This window comes from Ornithorhynchus anatinus, chromosome 3 (assembly GCF_004115215.2).
Source record: "Ornithorhynchus anatinus isolate Pmale09 chromosome 3, mOrnAna1.pri.v4, whole genome shotgun sequence".
Classification (NCBI taxonomy): Eukaryota; Metazoa; Chordata; class Mammalia; order Monotremata; family Ornithorhynchidae; genus Ornithorhynchus; species Ornithorhynchus anatinus.
This window is the reverse complement of record NC_041730.1, coordinates 105,099,788-105,107,980: the sequence shown is the minus strand read 5'-3', so window position 1 is coordinate 105,107,980 and position 8,193 is coordinate 105,099,788. Positions and strand designations below refer to the sequence as shown.

At 39.1% G+C, this 8,193-nt stretch overlaps 1 non-coding gene across 1 annotated transcript; it reads right to left on the bottom strand.

Moving 5' to 3' along the window:
- Window positions 1-792: 792 nt before the first annotated feature.
- LOC114810438 lies at window positions 793-930 on the bottom strand. Its single transcript, XR_003758138.1, has one exon. It is a non-coding gene; the product is annotated as a small nucleolar RNA SNORA7 (small nucleolar RNA).
- Window positions 931-8,193: the final 7,263 nt, after the last annotated feature.

The following is an 8,193-nucleotide window of genomic DNA, read 5'->3' as shown; positions in this document are numbered from 1 at the left end:
GACATGGACCGTGAGGAAAGCTCTTTTACTGGAAGCAACTGCTACTTCATTAAAAATGTTTAAGGGGATCTTAAGCAAGTGGTTAAATGTGCCTGACCATCACTGGACATTTTACACTCAGATCTTGGGCAACTTCAGAAGCAGCATTCCTTATTTTTCCCAGTTTTCTAGATCTCAGCAAAAACTGTATGCTTCCAGTGTGCATACATTTAGACCTGAAAAAAGACCAGGGGAAATCAAGGTTATATGATATACAGTTCCTTCCTGGTAAATAAAATGTATTATCTAGTTATAGTAATGATATTTCTCAAGCACTCACTGGATGCAATGCATTGTACAACCAATCAATTGATCAATCAATGGTATTAATTGAGCTACAGCCCACCGCATACACTCTGCTCCTCTACTACAATACAATATGATAGAGCTAGTTGATATAATACTGTGATATTTGTTAAGCAAATATTATTTGCCAGGAAGTGTCTTACATACCGGGATAGATACAAATTAGTCAGGTTGAACACAGTCCCTGTCCCACATTGGGCTCACAGTCTTAATCTCCACTTTCTCTTGTCTTATGCTGTAGAGTCCTCTCCAACTCACAGCAATGTCACAGACACATCTCTCCCAGAATGTCTCACCTCCATCTGAAATCATTCTGGTAGTGTATCCATAGAGTTTTCCTGGTAAAAATATGGAAGTGGCTTACCATTGCCTCCTTCTGCACACTCAACTTGAGTCTTGCCCTCGACTCTCTCCCATATCACTGCTGCCCAGCAAAGGTGAGTTTTGACTTGTAACAGATTGTCTTCCACTCACTAGCCACTGGCCAAGCTAGAAATGGAATGGATATGCTTCTGCTTGACTCTCCCTACTGTAGTTGAGGCTGCTAGAGTACTGGAAACTCTCCAACTGCAACCTTGAGAGGGGGGATGGCCACTTTGCAGATGAAGAAACTGAGGCATAGAAAAGTTAAGTGACTGACCAAGGTCACACAGCAGACAAGTGGTGGAGTTGGGATTAGAATCCAGTCATTCTGACTCCCAGGCCTGTGCTCTACCCACTAGGCAACACTGCTTCTGTACTTTCTGGCCACAAGGAGCTAACAGTCTGCAAGCTCTTGGAAAAGTACAAAAGAAGCACCAGCAAGTTCTCTGTCTACACAGAGCTTACACTCTTTGTAATCATATCCATAATTTATTTCTTTATATTAATGTTAGTCTCTCCCTTTAGACTGTAAACTCATTGTGGGCAGGGAAAGTGTCTTCAAACTGGTACATTTGTATTCTCCCAAGCACTTAGAATAGTGCTCTGCACATAGTAAGTGCTCAATAAATATGACTGAGTGGGAACCCAGAGGACTAGAACAATCCCCTTACACTGGTAAATTGAGCTCCTTCAAACCCTCAGAATGCTGGGGTTGCCAACTGCAGTTACCCATGGCTCAGTGGAAAGAGCACGGGCTTGGGAGTCAGAGGTCATGGGTTCAAATCCCAGCTCTGCCACTTGTCAGCTGTGTGACTGTGGGTAAGTCACTTAGCTTCTCTGTGCCTCAGTTAACATCTGTAAAATGGGGATTAAGACTGTGAGCCTCACGTGGGACAATCTGATTACCCTGTATCTACCCCAGTGCTTAGAACAGTGTTCTGCACAGGGTAAGCACTTAACAAATACCAACATTATTATTACCCCAGTGTTATCTGCCAATTCTGATTCTACATCGCAATATGCTTCTTGCAACAATGATTTGATGTTTTAAAAAATTAGTTTTGTTAGGCACTTACTATGTTCCAGCCATTATACTAAATGCTGGGTTAGATCCAAGATAATCAGGTTGGACACAGTGCCTGCTTTGCACAAAGTAAGCGCTAAATAAATTTGATTAAATGAATGAATGAATGAATGAATGCCTGTCCCACATCAAGCTCTCAATCTTAATCCCCATTTAACGGAGGAGGTAACTGAAGAACAGAGAAGTTAAGTGGCTTGCCCAAGGTCACAAAACAGACAAGTGGCACAGGTGGTATTAAGCCTGGTCCTTCTCACTTCCAGGCCCATTATCTATCCACTAGGTCAACTCTATCCACTAGACCAGGCTGATTCTCATCCACTGAAACAAAACATTTGTTTGTTTGACCAATACTAGATCTTACTAAAGTTGGCTTTCAAGTCAGACTGTGGGGTAGAAAACACCACTATTTTTTAAAAAATTCGATTGTTATTCATTTTTTTCCTTCTTATTTGTGACAGATTTTGAAGATTCTTTCAACTCCCTATTCTTCCAAATCTATATGACCACAGGTTTTCCCAATGTAATGCCATTCTAAAATCCTGTCTTCTCCAATAAGCATTCTCTGACAAATTCCTAACACCAAAGTTTGTATCAACCTAACAGTTATTAGAAATGTAATAACTGAAACCAAACATGGAATGTAATTGCTACACCAATTTGGAAGTAGTTCATCAACTGTAATTAATAATAATTATTAACTAATGCTACATCATAGCAATGTTTCATTATTTCAACTTTGGTGTTAAGTATTGTCTAGTACTTATTATTCAAACCCCTAGTCTAGTACTTGTCTAGTACTTATTATTATTTAATTCAATTTATTGAATTTATAATTCAATAAATTAGTCATTCATTCTGTTGCAAATCAAACAAATAATTTTTGAGAGCCATACTATTCCTGAAAGAAGACCCATCAACTTAAGGTTTACCGAATGCAAAATGGAAAAGATAGAAAAATAGTAAAAATGATTAATAAAATAATGTTTAAAATGGAATTTTCAAGGGACACATCTGTTGAAATATTCTCAAGCAACAGTAACAAAGTATATTAGTCATCAGGAACTATTGAGGCAATTTCCATTTTCCAAATCATACTTGTTCCACAGAGTCTACAGTTTTCTGCTAAAAGACATAATTGATGCTACTGTCCCCCAAGCAGCCCAGTGTGTATGTGTCTGCAGAGTTGCGAATGCTGCCCATTTTAGATGTCCATGAAGGGATGCTCTATGGGTTCCGAGTTGGGTCCAGTTTCGGGATTGTGAAGCCAGTTTTCTACCCGTTGTTTTTGCAGATCCTTTTATGATCCCATTTGAATAGTTTCCTAAGCAAACACTGTGAGTGTGGAAAAAAGAAGAATTTCTTCTTCTCTGAGTAGAACTGCACAACACAACACAAAACATTAGGATTCACGCCAAGAAGGGCATGAGGGGCATTACAAATATCATTTACTCACAAATGTAACAGAATATTGCATTGGATAGATCACTGGATTGAATTCAGAGTGGCCTTTTTAGCAATCTCTTTGTTAAATTGAATACAATAATGAAGGTTATTGAAATGGCTGTTCTCCTAAGTATATCAATATTCCAAGGATATACACAACATAATTCAGGAAGTGTTTGGGGATTCTGAAGAAGAGCTTAAATAAAAGATGAGATGAAGCAACAAATATAATGAAGAAGTGGGTCAGATGAGCAACTGGGATATTTCTGCAGCACCACTGAGCCTTATAGACTTAACTGGCAATTTACCATGCCTTAATTCAAAAATAATTTGTGTATGATTTTCATATATCTAGAAGAATCATTTCAACCAGAAAGGATTGTAATTTATTCAGCTGTCTATATTGTTATAACCCACTCCAGTCTATTCTTCACTTAGCTGCCCGGCTCATCTTCCTGCAAAAACGTTCTGGGCATCTCACTCCCCTTCTTAAACACCTCCAATGGTTGCCTATCAACCTCCGCTCCTAACAAAAACTCCTCACTTTAGGCTTCAAGGCTCTCCATCACCTTGCCCCTTCATACCTCTCCTCCCTTCTCTCTCTCTACTGACCATCCCGCTCGCTCCACTCCTCTGCTGCCCACCTCCTCACCGTCCCTCGGTCTCGCCTATATCATCGTCGACCCCTGGGCCACGTCTTCCCGTGGTCCTGGAATGCCCTCTCTCCTCACCTCCGTCAATCTAATTCTCTTCCCCTCTTCAAATCCCTACTTAAAGCTTACCTCCTACAAGAGGCCTTCCCAGACTGAGCTCCCCCCTTTTTCCCTCTGCTCCCTCTACCCTCCCCCTTCACCTCTCCACAGCTTAAACCCTCTTCTTCCCCCTTTCCCTCTCCTCCCCCTCTCCCGTCCCACCCCCTCAGCACTATACTCGTCCGCTCAACTGTATATATCGTCATCACCCTATTTATTTTGTTTATTTTGTTTAATGAGATGTACATCATCCTAATTCTATTTGCCATTGTTTTTATGAGATGTTCTTCCCCTTGACTCTATTTATTGCCATTGTTCTTTGTCTGCCTGTCTCCCCCGATTAGATTGTGAGCCCGTCAAAGGGCAGGGACTGTCTCTATCTGTTGCCGATTTGTACATTCCAAGTGCTTAGTACAGTGCTCTGCACATAGTAAGTGCTCAATAAATACTATTGAATGAATGAAAGTTAATCTGAGAAATTTAAAAAAAATTGTCACAGAAAGAGAAAAATAGCAACAATAATAATGATGCCTGTTATGCAGACATAACATACAAAACTAGAAACTGAAAAATATAACATATATGCTAGATATACTATATATATGTAAAATGCATGCACCTCTTTGTATTTAAAAAATGTCAGTGCAGAGAAGATTACTGATGGCATGTGCTTTAAGAGGCCTATGTGAGACAATCTTTTCTACATAAAGATTGTCCTTGCTATACTCCTGCATTTGGTATAACTGTGATTTAATTGTTTTTTTAATGGTGATGGAAAGCACTGACTCACACATGCTTTTTCACCAATCTCCCGTGACCAACGGACAAGCAGCATGGCTTAGTGGAAAGAACATGGGCTTGGGAGTCAGAGGACATGGGTTCTAACCCAGCGATGCCACTGGTCTGCTATGTGACCTTAGGCAAGTCACTTAACTTTTCTATGCTTCAGTTACCTCATCTGTAAAATGGGGATGAAGACTGTGAGTTCCACTTTGGGCAACCTGATTATCTTATATCTAGAACAGATACAGTGCTTAGAACAGTGCTTGGCAAACAGTAAGCACTTAACAAATGTAATAATAATAATGATAATAATAATAATAATAATAAAGTGCTGTGATTGGTTTAGTGGGTGGCGTAAAAAGGGTGTGATTTTCACAGGAAACATTTGGTTGAATTACAAATATGCTGAACATCCTATCAGATCTGCTAATCACTAGTAGAAAGTGTGGAGACATATCTGACCCAACATGGTATTACATCCTGTGCAGTTGATATTTGCCAGTGATATCATGCAATCTGACACTGGCCTGGACCCTGTCCCTTCCCTTTCCTGGCAGATGGATTGTTCCTCAGCTGCACCAGTGATTCCACCTATCCTGCCAGTGCTGAAGCAACCTCTATGTCTCCTGGAGGAGCGGCAGCCCAGGGGGCTGGTAGATAAGGAGGGAAATGCCCCAGCTGGGCACAATCGTTCCAGAGCAGCTGAGACAGAATCACTTTAGTACAGTGGAGGAACCACATGTATCCCTGAACAGACTCTATCCCCCCAGTCATGGGTTCAAATCCCGGCTCTGTGCCATGGGTGTTAGTTCTGGAAGAAAATCCTGCCTCCCCTAGCATAGCATCCTGATTGGAAGATCAGGCCACTTTTTAATTTAAACTAGGGAGATAAATGAATGGGAACTTATATAAACTATTTGTGTATTAGAACATCCTATGGGATTTCACCTGATTAATGAGTCACAGTGCAAAATCTGCTAATCTGTCTTTGAACAATTAGATGCAATCTGTGCACGCTCTTCAACAGTGTTTTTATACTAATGCTGAATAAGACACGAGTATTCACTATTGATACATTAAGGACTTCAATAGAAGCCATGTATAGTTTGAAGACAGTATCTTTGGATTTTCTTCTCTATGCAGCAGATATCCCTTGTCCAGTATCTACAGTGTGGCTGGCTGTGATAGTCACAGCTACTGTACACAACATGGTTCCTTCACAAATGGCCAGGTTGTTGGGGATCAGGAGTACATAAATGGGAAAATGGTTTTATAGAGTTAAAGAGTAGCTGAGAAAAATGAAGTCTAAGGCTCATTTCTGAATGCAGGTAATTAGAAAGATAAAAGAGCAATGAAGAAGTGCTATCTAGTGGGAAGAGCATGGGCCTTCCGGTCAGGGGATTTGGGTTCTAATCCTGACTCCACCATGTGCCTACAGTGTGACCATGGGCAATTCAGCTCACTTCTCTGTGTCTATGTTAGTTGCCTCATCTATAAAAGGGGGATTAAGACTGTAAACCCTATGTGGGACAGAGACTGTGTACAACCCGATTATCTTATATCTATCCCATCACTTAATACAGTGCCTGGAACAAAGTAAGCACTTAAATACCATTAAAAAAAAAGAAACACCGAATATAAAGCTAGATAGTTTACCTTGCTGCTCTTCTGCTTCCACGAACCGATTCTCTGCCTAATTCAAAAGCTTATTTGCATGACAAAGTCCATGACCTATCTTCATGATTTGTTGTTCATGAATGGAAACTGACTTGCAAGCCATAAGTAAATGACAGTGTGAATAGAAAATACAACCTATCTTGAAACCTTAATCCAAAGAATGATTAAGAATAATCAAAGCCTACTGGGCCAGAATGTCAACAAGGGGATTTAGAGGAATATAAGGAAAGAAAATTGAATAAACTAACAAACTCCTTGGAAAAACAGGGAACAATTATATGTCAGAGTGAAAACTGAATCTGATTCACTGATGCAGCTTATATATGGTTCCCTCCTGAAATTTTTTTTCTTGATTGAACTGCTTCAGTATGCCTGAGGTTCAGTGTCTATAAGTCTCAATCACCTTTCTGGATTATGAAGGTTATTGAATGGAATTGCCTTTAATTTATTAGATACAAATATAGTAACTTGTGCAAATGGGAATAACCTTTCTTTTCTATTCCCTACAGAATAAACTTCCCAGGCCAGCACTCCAATAGTGAGGAGAAAAGAATTAAAATGCAAATAGCTTTTCATATGTGTTTTGTGGGGCCCCTTGAGGAGGTCCAAAACTAGGAAGTTGAAATGTGTATTGGGATTTGTCTCCTTTCTGCTTTTCTACTGAAATAAACAATGAGCTCAGCCCTCAGGAGAAAGTAAATTTTCAAGGTTAACCATCAGGAATTTTAAGGCCAAATAGAGTCAAATATTTCTCTGAAATTTACCTCATGGTCTTTATTTGACTTTATCAAAGGAAAATGTTTATATTCAGGGAAATTGATAAATCTCATACATAAATATAGCTAGGGAAGAGTGCCTCTCTGGTAGTTCAGTTGACTGTTGAGGTTGAGGGGATGATGGGAGCAAAAATCTTTTCCTGGGTGTTCTTTTGTAACAGTTCATTGGCTGCTCAAAGCATGGCCCTTAATTGCTTGAGTGTGGAAATCATAAATTTTAAGATTTAGAAAATAAAATCTAATCTCTCTGAAGATTCTGCAGAGCACAGCAATGGAATTAATGACTATAAAATCCCAAGTTGGTTATTTATGCTTAAGATGAGACGTGCAGACCAGTCGAAAATAGACTACATGTTGAAAGTAGTGACAAGGTGATAGGAATAACCTGGAATAGATAAGCTACATTTACACATTTCTTCAACAGCTAACACCATGAATGACTTCGTAATCAAAGTAATGAGCATCCTACTTGATTTTATTTACACATTAAATTGGTTTATATTTTAATTCAATGGTTAATCATTTTCAAATTATCGATTCATTCACAATAAAACATAGATATCTGGCAATTTGTTAGGCTAGATGATTGTGGGAAGAAAAAGAGAAATAAGCTTACATGGCAAGCTGTATAGTAAATCCATCTGTAAATTTATTGGTGAGTTCTAATTGGCCATTTCCTTAGCATCCAGGTTCTATGGCACTACTGGTGTAAAGAGTGAGAAGAAAATTAATAGGGTCGCAAGTAATTTGACAAGCTGTGATAAGTTGCAACATTTATGGCCATCAAAACAGAAGATGATATAGTCAGAGCTTATCTTTGTCTTCATTATGTCTCCATTTCAAGCAGGACACAGAAGAAAAATGATACTGTTAAATAATTCCTTACTTGAAGAATATAATAGACAAACTCACTAAATAGGCATAGAAATTGCTATTTGAAGTCTTGTTTTAACATTATCATTTTTTATAA